General features: G+C 39.3%; 1 protein-coding gene across 9 annotated transcripts in view; it reads right to left on the reverse strand.

Moving 5' to 3' along the window:
- Window positions 1–23,664, reverse strand: part of CALD1 (caldesmon 1) — a 180,721-nt gene that overhangs the window by 152,726 nt on the left and 4,331 nt on the right. The window contains exon 1 of one of the 9 annotated variants that reach the window (XM_024737942.1): window positions 769–826. The exons of 7 other annotated variants lie outside the window; for them this stretch is intronic. The gene's annotated coding sequence lies outside the window, so the exon portion shown is untranslated. Of the gene's footprint in view, window positions 1–768; window positions 827–23,664 lie in introns of those variants that run through there. One more of the 9 variants, XM_024737940.1, reaches the window with a different exon arrangement.

The raw sequence follows: 23,664 nt of genomic DNA on the forward strand, positions 1-23,664 counted from the left end.
TTACAAAACTCCTAAAAATTTAGCATTGGCTCTCATGAGCTCTAATGAGCTGGCTCCAGAATACCACTGCCTGTTTCTCTTTCACTCTCAAATTCATTAGCAAATCCTGATGGCTCTACATTCAAAATAAATATCTAGAAGCTGATCACTTTTCACTATCTCCATCACTGCCACTCTAGCTCAAGCCATCATTATCTTTCAGTTACATCAGCTTCCCCACTACCCCACTCTCCCCATGCCATTCTGTTCTCAACACAGGAGTCAGATGTAAACTCTAAGTCAGTTCACATCACTCTTTTGATTACAACTTTCTAATTGCTTCCTGTTTTATACAGAATAAAATCCAAAGTTCAACAAATGATCTACAAGGCACTACCTGAAAGAATGGGGAAAAAATGGAAGAAAGAAGAGGAATGGAAGAGAGGTAGAAGAAAGGAAGGAAGGAAAGGAAGAAAAAGAAAATAAATGATAGTGGTATGAACAGGTGGTGCTGTGAGAGCAGAGAGGTACATAACTTAGATAGAGGTGAGGTGAATTTTCCTGGAGGATGGAGCCTTTAAGTGGCACCTGGGATACACAAGTAATTGAGCCCCGATTTTGCATTCTGCTTGTTCAGTCATTCTGTGTAGTTCCAGATTTGGGAGAAGCAGAACTGGAGACTGCATTCTTTTTTTTAATAGAAAATAAAATAACTTTCTACTATACCAACCTAGATTGCTAAAGAGATACTCATAAGAAGCAGGAGAGTAATGGTGGCATGCTACTTACCAGGAACACCGTCCTGTGACATTCCCAGTAACAGTCTGGTCTCAGAAAAATGGCTAATTGCAAATATTTGATAAGTGCTTAAAAGTTTTCCCCAAAGCTCCAAACCCTAGGGGAAGATAGAGTGTTCCCAGGCCAGACTAAAACCTTTTAACCTTAAGTCCCTTAAACATAAATATGTTGCCAAGATGCCGAGTGGATATTTAAATCATCCACTTCCTGTTTCAGTGCTATCTCTCTGTTTTGGAGAAGGACCAAAAATGTTTCATTCCTTTTGGCACTGTTTTCTTCATTTATAAAGGATTTATACTTCAGTGGTTTTGACTCCAGAAAAAAAAAAAAAAAAAAAGGGAAAAGAAAGCACATATTTTGGATGTCAGATTCTGAATCTTTTGACCCTTTCAAACAAGAACGCACTACTCTGTAGCCAGTGGGGTGAGAGAATTAGATCAGGGATAGAACATGTCCAAATGGGTTTCTAAAATGACAAGCAAAGAGGGGAAACTGGCCCACCTACAATAACTTGTTTAGGAAACATTAAAAGTAGCCCATCCAAGAAGTAGATTTTTGGTAAATAGTTTTGTTTAAATGTAACTTAAGATAATCTAAGCATTTCCATCGTGCCCAAGCTATCAGTCAATTAAACTTCGAATATGATGAAAACACATCCATGGCTAGTTTTATGAGGTTTTCATTAAAATGAATACGAGTAAATAGAAAGTTCTGAATGGTGTGTCTTAGACAGAAAGGTTCTTTGAAGGTTCTCAACCAGGACGAGGGTTGGAGAGGAATGGGCAGGGATAATTTCAGAACGTCCTGAGTAGCAGAACAATCCACATTATCAGCCTGTGTAGTTTGAAAAAACTCTCCAGCCAATTCTGATTGTACTTGGCAACCCCTCTCCCCAGTTATGAGTCCCCAGGGAGACAGGATAATATCAGAAGTATTAATAGTGTCCGTGAACATTCCTGTCTTCAATTAACTGAATTCAATTCAGCATTTGTTGATCCTTTACTTTGGGCTTGAAGTTGTGATTTGCAGTGGAATTGAGGGTAGGATAGACAAAGATCAATGAAAATTGTTCCTGCCTGATGGTGAAGTAGAGAGAAAAGAACAGTAAACTCTTTTGATCAGATATAATACACAGTGGTTTAAGTCGTGGGAAACTTCTCCTTCCACTCTGGGGCAAGAAGGAGGTGGCGGTATAGGAGTTGAACTTTGGATTATGGATTGACTTTCAATCAGTAGACAGCAAATGGAAAACCACCCAAGGACCAAGGAAACATTCTTCTTAGCTGATGGCTTGTGTTGATAGACATGTTCCTGAAGAATTCTGTATATAATCTGGGTGGTTAGTCATTCCTCTTTGGCCCAGAGGCTGCCAGGAGGCTTGCCCGCACACAGCTAGCAATGGCACTGTCAGCTGAAGGGGGATAGGAGGTACTCTCGGACAGGATGCAAATGCTGAGAACAGAAGGAAGGCCTGAGCCTCACAGACAAACTGTGGCTTTCACTAAACTGCTACTCAATTCAAAAACTGGGAAAGAGAAGGCCTTCTGCCACCACAAAGAGGAACAAGAATGAAGAAGTCAGTGGTTTGGTCCTCTCAATGGCCAACTCAATGCTTGCAGACTGTAGCTCTCACCCCATGGAGCCATTGCAGGGGGCACAGTTTTGACCCACAGTGCTGGACAAGAATATATTGACTACTGGAAAAACAACATGCAAATATCCTACCAATAGTGTGTTCACAGTACATATTCTTATAAATAAACCATGGTATAATTACAACCAACTGGAGAGAAGGAGAATAGACCCTCACTAGGCATAACCTGGCAGTTCAAGGATGTATCAGAAACTGGAAAAATCTAGAAAACACTGATTAAGACAGCTGAGGATAACCCATTGGATGATTTGCCATCTCCAACCATTTGATTCACTTCATAAGGGCAGGGTCTGTCTGTTTGCTGAAAATGCAGGATTGGGCCAATTGAGTTGATTATATAGCAGTTGGCAATTAGTCACAATATGTTCACTTTTAGTAAGCATTTCTGATTCTTAAGTTTATGCTACTTCTGAGAATAATATTAATCAATTTAAATACTTTTATAAAAATTCCATATCTGCTAAGTGTTTTGGTGACCTTACTATGTCTTTAAGCTATCCAAGATTCCTTTTAAAAGTTTATAGCTTTGGTTTTCTAAATATTGTCAAGAGATGGGGAAAAATCTTTAAACTTAAGGGTGTTCTTGTGGAATTTGGCTCCCATGTCCCATTTCTGTCTGTATAGCTTAATTTTTTTCTAGCAATGAAAATATGTTCTCATCACCTCTACAATACAAAGCAAGATGTTGGCTCACAGCCTCTTGCAATTGTGAGTAAGCTGTCAAGGCATTAGTATTTTCATGGCTCCAAAGTTGATTTGAGGGAATTTTAATCTTATTGTCTTTGTTTTCCAATGTGACTACCCTAAAACTCTCTTTTCATGTTGGAAAATAAAGAATGACAGACATGACTAAAACTGACAGTCAAAATATAGACAACTGTACCATGCTGAATGTACATTTTGCTCTAGATGAAGTGTTGTTCTCATAGAAAAGACATGAGCTGAAAGTAACATATATCAGCTTGGTAAAAAAAAAATCATGGCTATAAGAGGAGGGAACTAATATTTATTGAACCTCTACAGGCTCTGTGCTACGTTATTTATATTATTTCATTTAGTTCTCATAACGCCCAGCCCTGCTTTTTTACAGATGAGTAAATGAAAGCTTGAAAGGGTTCAAAATTTTACCTATAGGTTTTACAGCTAGTATAGACCCCATGCCTTTTGTACTACACCAGGTTCTCTCTTGTCTGTCAATTCTAATCTATCAGCTTCAGCTGCCTAGAATACTGCATTGAAAAGAATTCTGAAGCCATGAGAAAGAATGCTAGGTTTAATTAGCAATGTCAGTCAAAGGCCAGGAGCAAGATTGGTATCAGGTGTACTACTTGCACCCTGAATATTATACATATATTGTATTGGTAATTTTAGCTTGAAAGTAAGGGCTTGAGGAATATATTATCCTCATGGATTTTAGCCTTAATATCATTTCCTTAGTAAACACAGATGTTCTATAAGTTAGTCTTTCCCATAGTTGTACTATTTTCTTACCATCCTAAACTCTTTAAGTACTTTTTTTTCATCCCTTGGGAATGAGTCTTTAATCACTTATTTTCAAAGAGTTTGCTCAGAGTTATGACCAATGTTCCACTGTTGAAATTTTATATTTAAATACTTCAGTGTATACAGTGTAATCTATACATGTGTGTGGAAGTTAACTCTAACCTGTACCCTAGGAACTGTTGTTTGTTAGTATATGAATGACCCTAGTCAGGAGTATACACACCAGAAAGCATATAAGACTGATGTTTTAAATACCACTATCTAAATTCATACCTAAAGGCCTGTAAATTAGCATGAAGGAAGTATTGAATAAACATAGTTTCTCATTTGGCAAATGAGTGGGTGTTCAATACATGTGACTGGGTTGTGTAGAAAGACTTATACAGGGATCTCATCCTAGTGGGTACAGGTATTAGGAATCTGGCAAGCCCTGCATTTGCAGAAGTGCCATAAATTTAGGATTCTGTTTAGGCTTGTGCCCATTTAAAAATCTGGGCCTGGCTAGAAAGGAAACTGATCCTGCCATCAGAATGTTGTAACATTTGCCAGGGAGTAAACCTTTTGTATAAGGTGCTTGTCAGAGCAACTAAGAGGACAGAAAGAGAACTTCTCCAAGTCTGCAGAACAGATTCTGTAATTGTTTTTATGCCTACTGTCTAATGAATGTTTGCATGTGTGCAGAATTTAGTCTCTGAGACTTGTTTCCATTGTAACATACCTGGTTATCTGGGAGGTTATCTGGGAGCAAGCAGTGCCTACATCTAATAATTGGAGACTACTGACATTAACTATAAAGAGCCAGGCAAATTAACTTAGGTCTTTTTACAACAACCAGTTATTGTGGCAAGTCCAGTAGAGACCTCTTCCTCCTTCTCTCACCTCCCCACCCGCCAGTATTCCAGAGTTATTCACCAGGATGAAGGACGGGAAGTTGTTCAAGAGCCTCAGCCATACAACTCTAAGCCACTAGACTCTATCCTGGGAGTAGAGGTGGGAGCAGAGCTTTGAATCAGATAAGATATGAGATTTAAATTTTAAAATAAACATTTATCTTTCTTGAGTTTGGATGCCGGGCAGAGATGTATTTAAGGGACCCCTTTACCCTGTGATAAAAGAAAGTCTGAAACAGAACAGGTAGGGGTACTAGTAGAAAAAAACATAAAACCATGTTGTCTTTATACCTGCAATGATTTGAGACCTTTTAATAAACCAGTCATTCTATCATGAAAAGAATTTTGTATAGTTGGGCTAATGCTTTAATCTATGTACAATTTAACGTCTCCAGATTTCATATTCCTCATAATCCTCTAGGTGCAAGATTTATATTTCTCCCTTTAGGAGAATCACCTCTGTTTAAGAGGTTGAGCATGGAAAAACAGAAATAAAGAGTAGGGACTAGCTCTTCTAACCATCACGACTGTTCTCTACCTGCACACAAACACAGAATGTTGCCATTCTAAGTATCTTCCTCCCATCATAGCTATCTCAGAGGAGGCACAAATTTCCTTTTAAAATATACTCAAGGCTAAATCTCCAATAGGTTAATTTAATTTTACTCAATTAATAATGCAGACTGAATGAAGAAATAGGTGAAAATTTGAAAGTTAAAAAAAAGTGACAATGATTATTAAGATATTCCAAAGCACTCAGTTTCATCTATCAGATCTACTGTTTGGGAGCCAGTAGAGGGAATTCAAAGACAAAGAGGTTAGCCTGGACTGAAGATGTGACAGATTTCACTGCTAACATGACAGAAAAACTATAACAAAGCTCCTGGAGAAAGCCAAGAACTAGGAAGATGGTGTTCCATCTATGAACAGGAATAGGAATACTCTACCCATGGTAACCTACTACTGGGGAAGCAATCTATCAGCAAGAGGCAAACCCTGGACTGAAAGGGGGAAGACCCCTTTCTGTGTGAAGGAATGGGATCCAAACCTGAATTACCTGCTTAAAACTTCCAGCCAAGAAACTGAAGTGAAACATGATCTAAAACCAGTGAAACTGACAGGGACCAGTGAAGGCAAATGGGAAACTACCCCATGCAGATGCCTCCATGATCCAGTCAATGCCCTAAAACTTCTCAAAATGCTGGAGCTGTGCTTACAATTACCAGGAGGAGATTGTGAAAGTCTTCTTTGGATAAACTTGTTCAAGAGAAAGATCTAGGGCTTCCCTGGTGGCACAGTGCTTGAGAATCTGCCTGCTAATGTAGGGGACACGGGTTCGAGCCCTAGTCTGGGAGGGTCCCACATGCCGCAGAGCAACTAGGCCTGTGAGACACAATTACTGAGCCTGCGCGTCTGCAGCCTGTGCTCCGCAACAAGAGAGGCCGCGATAGTGAAAGGCCTGTGCACCGCGATGAAGAGTGGCCCCGGCTTGCCACAACTAGAGAAAGCCCTCACACAGAAACGAAGATGCAACACAGCAAAAATAAATTAATTAATTAATAAACTCCTACCCCCAACATGTGCTTTAAAAAAAAAGATCTAGAAATATTGGCATTTGATGATTGCCCATTGAAAAAAACTGGTCCATTATCTGCCAGTGGGCCCATCAGTGCCCCTGTACTCAGAGCTTCCAATCAGTTTTTTATTGTCTCACTCCTATATATGCACAGCCAGCCAAGGATCACCAGTATTTTTAGGAAAGAATTAAAGACAGAGACCAGCACAAACAACAAAAAAATAGGAACACAGAGGAAACACAGATGAGATAGGAACAGAAAAGCACTTAAAAGTATAAATGATATTTCCAAGGAGATAGAAGAACTAGCATATCTCTGAAAAAAGATCAGGATGTTATAGAAAGGAACATCCAAAACAACAACAAAAGAACTCTTGGAAATTCACAAAGTATCATGGTTAAAAACAAGGAATATAAAGCCAAAATTAAGGAAGCCTCCCAGACATTAGAATAAGATACAGAGAAGTAGAAAATATTTGGGAAAATATAAAATCAGAGGATCAGTGTAAGATATCCAGGAGAGACAGAGAGAACATGGAAAATGATGAGAAGGAAATTATCACCAAAATGATATAAGAAAATTTCCCAAAGCTAAAAGATGTGTTTTCTAGATTGAACAGGCCCACTAAGTAGTCAACAGAATAAATAAAAATCCAAATAATACCAGGGCACACTGGCATAAAATTTCAGAATATTAAAGATAAAAAGAAAATCTTAAATACTTCCACAGTGGAAATAAATCAGGCAACATACAAATATTCGGGATTCAAAATGGCATCAGATGTAAAAAATCAATATTGGAATCTAGAAGATAATGCAGGCACACTGTGAGAAGTTTTAGGGAAAATGATTTCCAGTCTAGAATTCTATGTCCAGTCAAATAATCAACCAAGTATGAGATAAATGAAAGACACTAAAAAATTTTTGTCTCTTCTGCATCCATGTTCAGGAAGATCCTAGATGATCTTCTTCATCAAAATAGGGGTATAAAGAAAGAGGAAGAATGGGATGTAGGAAACAGGATTCAAATTTCAACCCACATGCAAAGGAAATTCCTTTCAATCCTAGGAAGGAAATTCCTAAGGTGACTGTGAAGTGAAGATTTAGAACAGCTAGCTGTGCAACAAACCTAGAAAATTCCAAGCAGTTTCCAAGAAGGATACCTTTAAAGGAAAAAAAACTGACAAATTACCTGATGTATCTGACTGTATTGAAAAGAGTTTGATGTTTGCTTTAATGATAGAAAACTAATCAGGTGAAAGAAATAGAGTAATTATTAAATTATGAGGAGTGGGGGAAGAAAGGTACTAGTATATGAAATAAAAAGTAATCATAGTATATACCATCAGCTAAGAGCAATATCTATATAACAATAATATTGGAAACATGGGGAATATGATGTCTACTTCTGTAGTTTCTCTTGTGTCTCATAGATCTATTTGTTTATTCTTACACCAATACCAAACTGTTTTGATTATGGTGGCTTTATTAATGTTAGACATTACTTGTTAACTTTCTACTATAGGAGATAAGGAGATAACTAACCTGCAGGTTAGTTACATTTTCAAATAATAGGTGCAATATATCTTATATAATAAATACACCACATAGGGTCTAAAAATTCTGGAAACCCAAGGAAAATAATGTATATACTGTGCTTTTTTAAGATTAATAATTGGACCCATTACTTTAAATTTAGAGATACTTCACTTGAAATGTTGTCTGAAGCTTGAAGAACAAAAACATATTGAGCCAATTACTTTAAAATGTACCTAATTTATTATTTAAAATTAAGTTTGTCCTAAGTTTTCAGAATTTTCAGACATCCTATATATCATCAATAATAACAAATATAATGGATTTATCTCATACATCAAATGATAAAAATCTCTGACTATATTAGACATTTATCTGTATGCTATTTATGAAAGATCCACTTTAAAATAATTACACAGGAATATTGAAAAATGAAAGGTTTAAAACATGTAATAAGTGAATAACCATAGAAAGAAAGACATTATAGCAATATTAATAGCAGGCAAAATAGAATTTAAGGTGAATTAATGAAAGGAATATTCCATCAGGAAGATTTAAAAATTATGAATGTATGTGTATCAAATAACACAGCCTTAAAACATATCAACAATAACAATGACAAATTTTACAAGTAGAAGTAGACAAATTCACAATCACAGCTCTCTTGGTAATTAATAGATTAAGAAACTTTAAAAAATTAATAAGATATAAGATAGTTGAAAAATACAGTTAAAATCAATCAAAAAAGCTTTAAGCATATGAGAAGTGTTAGAGTGTTCATTTTTGCTTCATTAGATAATCTAGCATAAAAGCACCCAGTTTTTAAAAAAATCAAAACATTTGTGCTAATCTATTGACACAAAGTTAACTAACCAGCAACATTTTCACTCTCACTGGCTAGAATTTTCAAATCCTCTTTTTGTGTATAATTATTAAAGTGCTCTGCAATTTACCAAATTAATGTTTTTTTAATAGCTCTGACTTTCTGTACCATTTAAATAGGATATATGCCTCTTTAGTTTAACTAATTCTACTCATTTTCATCAATTCTCTTGTGTTCTATTTTTTTCCCCAGTCCTCTAATCATTTTCATCCTTTGGCCCTTTCCTATCAGATGCTGAAAGCTTTACAAATATTTATGACCCGTCCCTTGTCTTTCCTGATGAAGAAAAACACATATACACCATTTCCATCTATTCACCAGCTATTCCCTCTGTGTGCAAACTGGAATGACTTTGCCTGATCACTGTGATGGTATTTGCTACCAAGTCTTTTATAAATACTAAATGGTGCATTTTTTCACGTTGTGCCCCAAGTGAAGCAGGTTCTCTTTATATACCAGAAGGCCAATCCAAATGATGCATGTTTGCTTTATCAACCTCTGTAAAAGTCTAGTGGTAATTTATATTGATTACATAATAAGAAACTCCATCCCTGGTACAACATGTTCTTTCAGCTGCAGAGCCACACCTGTAGAAATGCTAACTCACATCTGGCTCCATAAATCTCTTCTTTCTGATCCTCTGGAGAGATACTTTTATGTAAACTATATAGCTACATGTGGAACAGGAAAGACCAAAGCAGATGGCTAAACCCAGTAACCATTTCCACCCCATGGCTTGAGCTCTTACTCTCTTCCTTGATTTTGATGTCTTCCTATTTGAGAAGTCAGTTCAATCATTCCTTTTATGGAAGGTGTCTCCTACCAGCTTTATTTATATGTAGATAACAAACTCATAGTGTGCTGATAATGTTGCTATTAAGAAGTTTTAAGGGCTACCTCTGAGTCAAGAATATTAGTTTCACTCACTGATAAGTAGATTCCTTCAATTAATTTTTTGATATGAAGATAACAAGAAGATACCTACATTTCCTCATCATTATCTTTTTAGAAGTTTTTTTTAAGATTTTTTTGATGTGGACCATTTTCAAAGTCTTTTTTGAATTTGTTACAATATTGCTTCTGTTTTACATTTTGTTTTTTTTGGCCATGAGGCATATGGGATGTTAACTCCCCGACCAGGGATTGTACCTGCACCCCCTGCATTGGAAGGCAAAGTCTTAACCACTGGACCGCCAGGGAAGTCCCTATGTATTTTCATTTTTATTGTTTCCATTGCATGTAAGTGTTATATCTCCACACAAAATCAACTTTAAAAGACAAACCAACTGTTATAAATCAAAAAACTGGTTACCTTGAAAGCAACTCATTTGTAATTAGTGTTTGACCTAAATTTAGCTTTTATTCCCCCTTTAAAGTGATTTGCCAGTAAACGTATAACAACATTAAAGAAGTAACCTTGATAGAAAGGACAATAACAAGCCTTATGAAGGGAAGTTATAAAGCCAAAGATCTAAACAACGTTAGAGCTGGGAGAGAACACATCTAGTCCAACCCCTTCATTACAAGAATTGATGCCCCAAAACGTTGAGTTCCCTGCCTGACATCATCAAGTGAATCAAAGGCAGAAGCTGAATTAAACGGATTCTTTCTGCTATTATCTGCTGCTAACTCATATTTCAGAGAGAGTTTGGAAGCTCAGCCCCTCCATAATTTATGTTTTAGTAATAGGTATTTTTCATAAATTGTGGTGTTTTTTGTTTTGTTTTTTTGCGGTACGCAGGCCTCTCACTGCTGTGGCCTCTCCCATTGCGGAGCACAGGCTCCGGACGCGCAGGCTCAGCGGCCATGGCTCACGGGCCCAGCCGCTCCGCGGCATGTGGTATCTTCCCAGACTAGGGCACGAACCCGTGTCCCCTGCATCGGCAGGTGAACTCTCAACCACTGCGCCACCAGGGAAGCCACAATTGTGGTGTTTTTAAACTGGCCAAAACCTATAGATTTCAAGATTTCGGGGATCTTGGATCAGGTCTTTTTTTCCTTTGTTAGTGTCAAAGCTCTTACAAATAACTGTGATATGACACAGCTAAAGAGCAGAGAGTCAGGAGCCGAACAGCCAGGTAAACCCTTTCACTCTAATGCTTCTGCTTAAAACTGTAAAGTGGGAGTGGGAGGTGCTGCTGGATGTTACCATTTGTTTGGGATGACCAATCTTAGTGAAGCAGAGATAGGGTTCCAGCACCTGGCATCAGGGTGGAGCAGGCTGAGGAATCTGCTATCAGCCTCAAGGGAAACAAACCAGAGACCAGAGGAGGCCTTGGGTATTTCAGGTGGAAAGTCCTCAGGGGATAACACAGTCTTCACACATACAATAGAGTTCCGTCAATATCTCTAATTATGTACATATAAAAGTTTCACTATATAAAACATTATTCTGTTTTAAGGGGCTTAAAAAATAAGTAAAGGACATTAGGCAAAACCTAAGGTGATCCAAATAAAGTATGGAGTTTTATTAATAATAATGTTATACACAATGTTTCATCTGTTGTGGAAAATCTGCATAGCAATGTTAATGACAGAGGAAACTGGGGTATGGGTATATGAGAACTCTGTAATGTTCTTGCAACTCTTCTGTAAATTTAAAAATTACTATTCTAAAATAAAATTTTATTTTAAAAATAATAAAAATAAACAGTTTGACCCACCCATATGATTGCTTGTACAAGCTTGGCCCAAGCACACTTGCTAGGATCAAACATGCTCTTCTTCTACCCTTCCCCTTAGGTTCCTGGAGCATTTTTAAACTTTAACATATTTGGCTATAGATATTATAATCACAGACATTATAAAGCACAGCACTTTCACATATGTGATCTCATGTGTTAGAAATTTAAATGCTGATGAAGACAATTTTAGTGAATCTGAGGGTGACAAGATTCTAAGATCTGCAATTGTTCACTATGTACTTTGGTTTCAGAAAAGCTTGTAAAAACCTTTTCTGATTACAGTAGAGAAAAGGCTCAAATTGGATGTTAATTTGTCTTAACCATCCTTCTTCAGCACCTTGGGGTTTCAGAGTGTCTCCAAACAAGATGATTGTCAATATTGCTTTTAAAGGCAAGGGTAAAGGAATGTGCTTGTCCCAGAAGCCTTAAAAAAAAAAAAAAGGGAAAAGAAGAAAAGGCTGAAACTGGGGTTGGGGCAGCTTCTCCAGAAGAAGGAGTAAGCTGAAGCTGTCCAGCACAGAATAATTTTTGGAAAACTTCAAATTCTGAACTTTGAATCTAGAGAGTTTCCTTTATGAATGTATGACTTAACATCTTCTCAGAAAACCAACCAGCAAAAGTCTTCATATTTCAAAGGAAAAATAAAAGAAAACTATGTACTAAAGATACTTTACCACCTAAAGAGCCTTTATATTTAAGATCTCATTGCTCCCTACCTGGGTGTTATAGAGAAGGAAAAAGGCTATTGTCTGTTTCTAATTAAGAAGCCTGAGGCACAGAAGTCTGTTCAAAGTCATACAGGTTATCAGCGATAGACATGAAGCAGGAACTGGGGCCACTTTCCTATTAGACCACCCACCTGTAATCTGAGGTATCCACAAAATATAAGAACCAAGATATCAAAACTTAAACCTCATTGCAAATGCTCTCAGGAAAAAGAATTAGCAAGCTAGAAACTACTCCCAGTGGAAAGAGTAATTGTTTTGTTTTAACAGCATATCTAAGAGCAGAAGTATGGAAAGGCATGAAAAATTTTTTTAAATTCTCAAACTCCTATACTTCTCATTCCCTACTTCCTCAAACACAGGTGGGTCAGCAGCTCCAGGCTGGCTGATATAATCACTCTACGCAATCTGGGGGCACTAGAGAGCTCCTTGGTAGATATTTCCATTCCGTCATTGCCATAACTATATACTTATCCTGCAGAGTGTGTTTGAAAATTTTATTTTTCCTTTCTTTATCCTCAATCTTTTAAAGAAGATATATCTAAGCAAGAGAGACATAACGACACCATGGCTAAAGCATATGGCTACCCAACGGCAATAGAACATTTCCAACAGAATAAATCTCAACGGGAGAAGAAACAACAACAACAAAAAATAGAAGAAGGAAATCAGGGAGGGGCTGAGCGCTGCCTTGTCGGTGTTGCGCCCGTGCTTCCCACGGATAAAGCCACAGAATTGAGTGCTGAAGGTGTAGCCCACCCTGTGATCCACCAGGAGGAGTGCGACATGACTAGCTGCTCTACTCATAATCGCCAAAGGCCAGAAATGACCCAAATTGTTCACCAACAGGCAGACTGGCATATAATCGTTCAATGGACTGTCAGCAAAGCAAGGGAAAGATTGAACGACACGGCAGCCAGGGTCATGGGTGAACGGGGGATCTTTCACAGACACACAGGGCGCCACTTCATGAAGTCCAGGAACAAGTGATAGAGGCGACAGAGGCCAGAGCAGTGGTTCCCTAGGCCTGGGTACATTGATGGGGAGAGGGGCTCCAGGGAGCCTTGTGGACGGAATTCGTCTCCATCTTGATCTGGGAAATAGTTATATGGGTATATACATAAGTAAAAATTCTTCCAGCTGTACCCTTAAGATTAGCGCACTTCATTGTATGTATATTACAACTGTGTGTACATTACACCTCCAAACAAGTGAAGGATGTAACAGTTCATCCTGAGTCAGCCTTTCCCATAGGCTCCAAAATCAAACCAGAAGGATTTAGTGGAAATTCTCTACTTTTGCTATAATGAAATCTCATTTTCGAATAAGTTACTCCCTATCATCTTCAAAAAAGAAAAAAAAAATAGAAGAAGGAGGGGGGAGGGGAAAAGGGAAGGAGGACTAGGAGTGGGAGGAGAAAGGCAGGAAGGAAGGAAGCAGACACTCCCATAAAGTATCTCCTTTCACCGGTGTTCCCCTCATTTATTAATTTTTAGAGTACTTAAAAAAAGGAGAGAAAATTATGATCAAAACTCTTAAATAAGTAAATAAATAAAAGGACAAGAACGGCTTTTTCCAGCGGACACAGTGCTATACTGTCAAGTATTTCAGACATCTAGAGCTTGGTTTCCAGTAATTCGCAAAAGAAAACTATTCTGTCTTTCTCATTTTAGAGTTGACAAGGAGCTTCCTTGCATGACCCTGATTGATAACTGAAGCGATTTTTCAGAATGAACCATAAATTATGACTGAATCATAAAAAGAACTACATTTGAAAGGGTTCTAAGTCAATGTTTATTCTATCTTGTTACCTCAAAGTTTATTTCTACATATGTTAAGCCTATAGCAGCCATTACTAGGCTTTTGGTATATATTACTTTAGAGGCTAAAATAATCCAGATTACTGAAGTCATAATGAAGGCAACGCACAGTCAGCTTTGACTAATTTTTTTTTTCAGGCTATATATTTTCAACTCTAAAAGGGTATACACGTACACACATTGAAAACGTGTCCTATAAGTTCCCAGACACATATACAGAACATGTCTGTGTGATAGTTCTAGGTATGGCTGCTTATGTAGTATAGAGATTGTTCTAGTCTCTGAGCAGAGGTGCTGAATTGGTGGACAGTCCAATAAAGGGCTCATCTGAGACCCATGTGATGGTCGTGGTGGTTGTGTAACATTTGATAATGGTGGTGGTGGTTGTGCGTGTGTGTGTGTGTTTTCAAGCATGTAGGCAATCTGTCCTGCATGTATTATGGCAGACAAATGTGGCCTCCCTGAGATGCAGTCAAGATTGTACCAAAACAAAGGGAAGAAGAGGAACTCAAGTGGTGAGACAATACCTGGAGTAGAGTGGAGGAAAGAGAAGAAGTGAGAAGGGGATAAGGGAAAACTGAAACTCACAATGACAAAAATGCAAAAAGGTTCTTGGGGTGGAAACAAAAAGAAGAATCAGAACATAAATGGTGTTGCTGTCTCTTTAAGATCCAGAAACAGAGGGAGTTGTTGCTAGGTGAAGTAGGATCTATGGGAGACAGAGAACAGCCATGGGGAGGATAACTGTCCATCCCAAATTACCCCGATAGTCTCCATTTAGAACCGCTTTTTTAGGAAAATTATTAATAGCTCCTCCTTTCCCTCTCAAAAGTGTCCTGGTTTAGATAATAAATGATAGAATCACCCTCTCTCTAGACCACATCTGGCCTAAGACAGAGAGTAGCTGTAAGCGGGACTAAAGCTAGGAAATGGACACCAAGAAGAGCTTTAAGGAAGGGGTAAAGGGAAACAATGGCTAAAGAAAAAAGGAAAAAAGGAGACCAGGTATAATATGTGGACAATTTGTAACCAATTATGCCAAACACAGTTGAAGTTAGAAAGGCCATTTAGAGAAAAAGTGTATAAAAACCTAAGGCTGGATGGGGAAAAGATAGAAGAAAACAAAGACAAAAGACAAATGATTCAGAACACAAATATGTGTAGGCTCCTATATTTTCCCCTGTATTTGGGGATTAGTGGTTATGATCAGCATGTATAAAAATGACTTAAAATGGCCATCCTGGCTTTCCACCCAGCGTAGGCACACACAAAGTCCCATCTGTTGCTGCCTCCCAGCCTGCTGCTCCAAAGCTGCCTCACCTCCTCCTAGCGCTCTGCCTCTGAGCCCTGCAGGCTGCCTCGACCAAGCCTTCCCACCAAGCCCCCTCCCCCACTTCTGATGGCCGCATACCAGACTGTCTGCCACTGTGGTTTCACAGGCTTCCACAGATAGGCCACAGTATGTGAAGCTGCATTTCACTGCGTCATTTCAGAGACCTCTTTTGACTTTTTCCTGGATCAGAATTTTGTATTGCGAAAGGCAGAAAGTAAATGTCAAGGGCAAGTTCAAAAGGTTAAGTGATTTCTAGCTAAGCATTCCCTATGCCCAGAGGGAAGACGGACTACCACCGGCAAGTGGGTCTTTCGCACTTAGAGTTTCAGAAAATACATCTTATAGATTTCTACCACCATTTTGAATTGGGGCATATTATGGGTTGAATTTTGTCTCCCTCAAAATTCTTATGTTGAAGTCCTAATTCCTAGTACCTCAGAACGTGACCTTTTTTGGAAATAGGGTCTTCACAGGGGCAATCAACTTACAGTGAGGTCATTAAGGCGAGCCCTAATTCAATACGACTGGTATCTTTATAAGAAGAAGAAATTTGCATACAGAGAGGACGGTATGTAAACATGAAGATGGCCATCTATAAGCCAAGGGGAGAGGCCTGGAACAGATCCTTCCCTCACAGCCCTCAGAAGGAACCAACCCTGCTGACACCTTGATGTTGGATTTCCAGTCTCCAGAACTGTGAGACAATAGGTTTCCGTTGTTTAAGCCACCTAGTTTGTGGTACTTTGTTACAGCAGTCTGTCCTAGGAAACTAATATCCCAGATGCAGTCTGGTCACAGATGGGAGTTACGAGAAGCTGACCAGACGAATTATAGCTTTTCCATTTCTCTAAGAAGACTAAGTAATGCTTCTTTGGTGTATCTGAAAGAATGGGCACTCCCTATGGCAAGATGGGACTGGACGATCCTGAGGAAAGAATTTCTACTGCTCATGCCTCAGTTTCTCCCTCCATGGAGTTGGTTATAGGGCCTGTGGTCTGAAATCCCCACTAGGACTAATTGGTATGGCAAAGGGTGATCACGGAAATATTCTGAGTTTTGAGCAGGAAGATCAAACTTAAACTGTGGAGCCTTATTAATAAATACACTGAGAATGGCTGGCACGGAAGTAGACTTCTTTAGTCAGTAACTTCTTTAGTCAGTCACTGAAGTGGAGGACTTCCCACATGATCCTCATAGAATCAGCTCTGTCTTGGCCTTTCGAGTACCTAAATCTGACATAATCAAACACCAAAACGGCTTGCCGTTTCGGACAAAGGGTTTAATCCTTCAGTATGTAGTTCCAGACTATCTCCCCTTGAGTTGAGTTAGAGAAAAGGGTGTAACCTGCTTGTTAAACTATCTCTGCTCCCAGAAAAAGAAAACACAAAAATATTTCTGCACGTTTCTTTTCTTTTCTTCTTTTTAAAAGCTGCTGTAGGCCTAGGTTCTCATTCTGTCGAACACTCCCTTGAATAACCTCTTGAGTCAGTAGTGAAAGCAATGGTGTTTAGCCCCACTTCCTTATACGGCAGGGAAAGACAATGTGCTTGTCTACTTGAACTGCAGTGTGGCTCTCTGACAAATTATAATGACTGGTTATGGAAACCTCCTGTTCTGGTTTCCATCGCTCTCCCCAGGACAGACACAGAACAGACAGCTGTAGGGAAATGGAAAGGGTTGGAGACAGGGAACAGTGTTGAATTTAGCTCTGCTCTTTGCCAGTTGTGTGACCTTGGGCAACTTATTTAATTTACTTTACTGCCCTGATGTAGTTACCTTCAACCAGAACAGTGCTTGACATCTAACAAGTATGCCAGCAAGGTAGTTGAATGAGTTAGCTTACCTTCTCAACCATCTCTAACCTAAAAGGCTTGGGATAACTACCAATCATTTCTATTTGCTCTCCCTCCTAAGTTCAGTACGTTTTTCCCTAGATAAGTCTCAGTCTTCTCCCCTCTCTCATTCTCTCTTCTTTCCTCTCTCCCTCTCTCACTCCATGTCTAAAACACTGAAAACCTACAAAACAACCCAGCCTCGGGAATAATAAAACCCTTTAGCCATACTAGATAAAGATGATTTGGCATATTAAAAGCAGCACAGGGACTTCCCTGGTGGCGCAGTGGTTAAGAATCCACCTGCCAAAGCAGGGGACACGGGTTGGAGCCCTGGGCCGGGAAGATCCCACATGCTGTGCAGCAACTAAGCCCGTGTGCCACAACTACTGAGCCTGCGCTCTAGAGCCCGTGAGCCACAACTACTGAGCCCTCGTGCCACAACTACTGAAGCCGGCACGCCTAGAGCCCGTGCTCCGCAACAAGAGAAGCCACTGCAATGAGAAGCTCGCGCACCGCAACAAAGAGTAGCCCCCACTCACCACAACTAGAAAATGCCCATGCGCAGCAATGAAGACCCAACACAGCCAAAAATAAATAAATAAACAAATTTACTCAAAAAAAATAAAAGCAGCACAGCTCCAATGATAAGGGTAGGGGAGAAAACTCTGTGGTTGAAAGGGATGGTGGAGGTTGTCTGACTCTGCAGAGCAGGGTTGTCCAAGGTCCAGAGACTGATCTAGTTTAGAAAGTGCTTATGCTGACCTGAAACAGGGTTTCCTGTAACTGTATCTATTGGTCCTAGTTCTACTTCCTGGAGAACCTGACATTAAAGAACTTGACATGACTTCATATCATGGGGCTCCTTTTGCTCCATCTACATGATGGTGGTAGAGTAGGCAACTGGGGAGAGTGGGTGGCTAAGGGCATGGGGACTAAAAAGAGCCCCATGCCTACAGATAGCCCCCACAGGAAGCCACGGCTGATAGCTGACGATTTTTAACTTAGTGCCTATCATGTGCAAAGCAGTTTAGGGGTATTATTTATAGTCCTTATAACAACTACCACATGGAGGAACAATTATCTCCTTTTTATAGGTGGAGAAACAGGCTAGAAAATGGTAAATTTGAGATTCAAACTCAAGTCTTCCTGATTTCGAAGTGTGTTCTCAAGTAAGTCACATCCCCAGAGCCTCACACAAAATCAAATGCAGTAATTAGGCAGCACAGCGTGGTGGTGGAGTACGTGGACTACGGAGCCAACTTATCTAGGTTTGAATCCTGACTCTGCCACTTACTAGCTGTGTGACGTTAGATGTGTTACCTAGCCTGATTGTAACTCAGTTTCCTCATCTGTAAATCTGATTGTTATGAAGATTATTTATTTGATTCGCTACTTGGCCTGTGTCAGGCGCTGCTGTAAGCACTCAGTACTGATACAATTCGAGAGGAATCAATGAATTCAAACATGAATATTGGCTTCAGCTTTCTTATCAAGAAGAAATTATGGACATTTATTCCTTTGCTCATTTAACTCACATATGAGGCACCCACTATATGTGGGTCAAGGCACTTTTTTAGGCTCAAGTCACAGCACCTGAAAAACACAGACAAAGTCTCTGATTTCATGGTGCTTATGTTCTAGGAGCATAGGAATTTAAAAACGAGTGAAGAAATAAACAGGCAGTCATAAGCATACGTTATGAATATGCATGTAACTAAACAACAAAGGTACCCTGATTGGCTCTTCAGGGTAGAGGCTAACTTTACTGACTTGATACCTTAGGGTCAGTGGTGTGCTAGTAAATGTTTGAAAGCAAGCCTTGGGGGTTGGCAGGTGAGGAGAGTCTGATTTGTAGTATTTGCTAATTTCCAGGGTGTAAATACTTCCATCGTGGTTGATCTCAAGCTCCCAACATGACATCCGTGAATGAAGAACTGGGAGAAGAAGTTCTCTTGCACAGCATTTGGTAGTATTTCCATCATATGGACACAATAGATGTAACTAACCTTGAGAGCACAGATAATAGTAAAACGTAAAATAATTAGGAAGGGATGAGTTTTGAGTATTTATTACCATGGTTTTGATACAATGTATTTAACCCGAAGTCTATATAATTTAATTTTTAATAATGACAGTGCGTAACAACTAGTTCTCAAAATCTTAAAAATTTAACAGTTGGCTTTTGGGAGCTTGCGTGAGCTGGCTCCACACACCACTGTTTAGGGAGCATGGAGAGGGAGACAGTTCAGGGGAAAAGGAGACTGAGTCACTGTCGCGTCATTATTCAGATGCGGGTCCTAATCTAACTCCTTTTTAGCTGCTCTTTTCCAGCAAGCTCTGCTTTCCTGTACACAGTGGAAGCGCTGCTCTGTAAACCAAATACCGTCGGTACAAATATAGCAACAATTCTGGCTTTCTTATTGGACCAGTTTGCTCATGCAGAGATAGTTTTAGCCCTACAATCCTTAGTGAATATAATTTATGTACTCGGTGCTCTGAATATGGTAGATTCTTCTGCATAATACAGAGGATGTAACTCCTGACTGTTGAGTAAAGGAAGACCCTAGAGGTGGATTTTCTGTCCTGCAAAAGCAAATTATTCCCCCTTTCCATGAACCTGAGGCCTCTTGTCTCTTAGGGCTCACAGGCTTCTGAAAGGGCCACCCAGGGAAGCACCGAAGGCCCCAGCCTCAGAGGAGATGGACGGCAGGAGTGGAGGAAGCTTCTCCCCTATTCCCACTAAGGATTTGTACATTCCTTACCACAAAGTGGAGAAGACAGAAAAACATTTTCTGTTTTTCTTGGTAAGTTAAATATCAAAAGTAACCAATCTTCAAAACATCCTAAGGACAGGAATACTTAAAGAGACAATTTTTCCTCAAGTTACCCCTCCCCCGAAGCCTAAATTTCACTTAGTAATGGTGGCTGGAACAGGAAGTGGAAATACCATGAGAAATTTTATTCTTGCCACATTTTCAATGCTTTACAAAAGCAAACACTGGAAATCTCATCAGAAAGCTTGACCTTGCCGGGTTGATAACTTTGCAGCCAAACCAAGAGTACTGGAAGCTGGAGGAATTTTCAGATAAATATTCTAGTGCTTCTGGAGGGACTCTTCATCAAAACTGATTATTTGGAATAGACAGCTGTAACTTTTAGAAAGAAATTATTTGAAACTAAACAAGTAGGCTTCTGAGGAATAAGTGACTCCATGCATCTACTATAAGTTATTTTAAGCATAGATGTGCAGAACTGTTTCTCAGGCAGGGTGTTTTAGCAGAATCATCAGGGAGTCTTCACAAACTAGACCCCAGTGGATGGGTCTCAGGGATGTGTGTTTTCAGAAAATCCTACAGTTGATTCCAATTAAGACGCTGGTTAAGATCTCCTGGATTATAGGCAAATCAGGCTGCATTGTACAATCCAAATCCGTAAACTGTTAAAATGGCACATTCGTGCTATTAGGAGAAACAATCTGGTGTACTGAAAGGTTAACAGTGTGGGACTCAGGAGATGTGTGTTCTGGAACCACCTTTGCCACTAATTAACTGGGCGACCTTGGTCAAGCTACTTGGTTTGTTCTTTCATTCAACAGATATTTACTGGGCTTCTGTGATGTGCCAGACACTTGGTATATATTAATGAAAAAAATAAATGTTTTTTACGAATCTTACTGACATGAATCAAAGAAACCTACAAATACGTGTATAATTTTACTCGGTGTGGCTAAGCTTTAGTTTCTCATCTGCAAAATGAAAAATAGATTACTGGTTCATTTTCTTTTTCAGAGTTTCTTCTCAAGATCCCAAATTTCTTGCCCCAAACTTCCCACACACAATATAATTACATGTTTTAGGTCCACTGATTGAGAAAATACAATACCAAAAGCTACTATGAATTCAATAACTATTTAAAGTAAATTGACATTTGTGTCATCATAATGCATCTATATAATTAGAAAAATAGTAGCACATGTTGTTTACTCAGTTTGTCAAAATCATTTGCTGCATATATGGACTTGTTTACCTATTGCAATAATTTAGTGGCCTCCCAGGGATCCAAGGTGCAGAGGTTAGGAACCTACAGACCATATCAATCATGTGAAATACAAGATACTTGAGTAGCAATGGCCCTTTTCTTCCACAACAGATGTCACTATCAATGACAGTGTTTTTTTGCCCACAGAGAGTTTAAACTCAGCCTCAGAATCCTTCTCAACACAGTATTCCAGATGGTCACTACCAACTGTTTAAAGCTGGCAAACAGAGGAAAAATTATTGGCACTCCCTGGGCTAAATGACTCCTAAGGCCCTGCACAGCTTTAAAAAATCTATGAATCTTATGTATTCAGTTTTGCTGTCTGAGAACACAAATGCCTTCTCCCCTCTCTATGTAAAAGTTCTTCAAATGTTTGAAAGACATCCATGTGGCCCCTACATTTTCTTTCCTTTGGGATAAACAGCTCCAGATCCCTTATCTGTTCCTCATATTCTTTGTCTCGACCACCTCTGGCCTTTGACGCTCACCCCTGTTTGCATATTTGTCAATATTTCCCTGAAGAACAGCCCAGAACTTCTCTCACTCCCCTTGATAGACATTGAGACATGTGTTCAGTGACTGAAAATTACATTGCAAACATTGCCGAGAACTGAAATGTCCTTGATTGAGAGTATACTAGCTTTTATGCATTAAACTTATTAAGTACTGTGATTTACATTGAGATGTAGTTCTTTTCATTTATTAACATTATTAAGTCATTACATATTTAATTTTAAAGATTGTCTTACTTTGTGGGAAGCCATATCACACCTATGACTCATATGAAAATACTCAAGTGTTTTTCTTTAGAATCTTTCTAAAATGGATAATTCTTATCTTTTCAATTATCGGTGGTACAAGCTTCCAGGCCAACTCCTTCAAGATCGGCTCATCAGGCCATGCCAAAGTGATAATCAGGAACTGTATGACCCTGACAGTGGGTGTTTGCCTCTCTAGGAATTCAGTCACATAAAAATTCAAATGATATTCATTGATAGCTGTTGGATATTTCAGCTAATTTGCTTTCCATGCCTAACTTTCTCTTCTAACTAAAATTGCCCACTGGGCTTTTTTTTTTACTGCAGCCAGACACACTGGTAATTCATCCATAGGCATGCCAGTAACCCTTGATGTTCCCTCTGCTAAGGGATTTGCCAAAGACAATAGTTACTAGCTGAACCAATCAGATTTCCTCTCTCAGAATTTAACCAGGAAGCACAGAAGGAATTTTCCAGTCTGCAGAACGACAAAAAGCAGCAGCCACATGTGCTGCGGCTGAGTTACATTAATGGCAGCACGTAGACCTCTGCTGAGATTTTTTGACCCACCTTGATTCCAGCCCCATTCTCTTTGGACTTTGGTCCTATCTTGGCTTCTATTCTTGGATTTCCTTGTGATTCCATCCCTTTATTATTCCACATGTATCTTACAGTTCTGCACCATTACTCAAGCTACTGAAGCTTATTAATATAAGGGTCTCTTTGTTCCGAACCCGGTGTCAAGAGCTCTCACATATGTCGCCGTACCTGTCTGTACACTACCTTGCTAAGCAAGCTCTTGGTTTTTAACCTCCTGACTTCTGATTTTTGCTGTTTCTCTTTTTCTTACCTGGCTATAATTCACATGTTAGCCCACGGGTGTATTTTATGTCCATTCTGGCTTAGACCCTCCTGACACCAGTGGAACTAAAGTCCTTGATATTACTGGCCCTTGGGTCCCTGGCTGGGGGTTCCGGGCTTGTTCTGGTCCTGCCCCTCTTTAGCACTCAGGTGAAATCTGCCTAGTTCCCCAGCTTGAAACAAGGGAGAGGGAATGTTACATGTGGGTGTAAAAGGAACTAATTACACGTTCCTACTTACTATGTCTTTCTCCAAGTGAGATGACTTCCTTACAGTCAAGTGCTTTCATCCACGTATTCACAAAACAATGCTAGAAGCCTCAGGAAATGATTAAAAAGTAATTTATCATCAAGTTAGCCATCGTTGGTACATATACATTTTTTAAAAGGAAAGCCGTATACTAAAATGAGTGCTTAATAAGAACACCCTATTCACCTAAAATATTCCCCCAAATATTCATTTTCCTTCAGCCATTCCCTCACTGCTGTTTAGCAATCCTGTTATTAAGCTCTTAGCATACACTTAACAGCAGCCATTCCTGAATTCTCCAGTCCCTAAGCTCCTCACAGAAAACTGCTTCTCTAGAGATGATCTCCTTTTCTTTGAAATGGAGGCCATATGAGGTAATCTCCTTCTATATTTGTGTGTATTTACACCTTTCTGTCTTCCTTCCAAAGAATCTGGGAAACAAGGAAGGACACCTCCTCTCATGTTTTGGTCCCATCCACCCTTGTCTCCACTGGGGATCAAGACTTTACCTCACTCCTCACCCCCGACCGCCCCCCTCCACC

Source organism: Neophocaena asiaeorientalis, unplaced genomic scaffold, assembly GCF_003031525.2.
Source record: "Neophocaena asiaeorientalis asiaeorientalis breed wild unplaced genomic scaffold, Neophocaena_asiaeorientalis_V1.1 scaffold364, whole genome shotgun sequence".
Classification (NCBI taxonomy): Eukaryota; Metazoa; Chordata; class Mammalia; order Artiodactyla; family Phocoenidae; genus Neophocaena; species Neophocaena asiaeorientalis.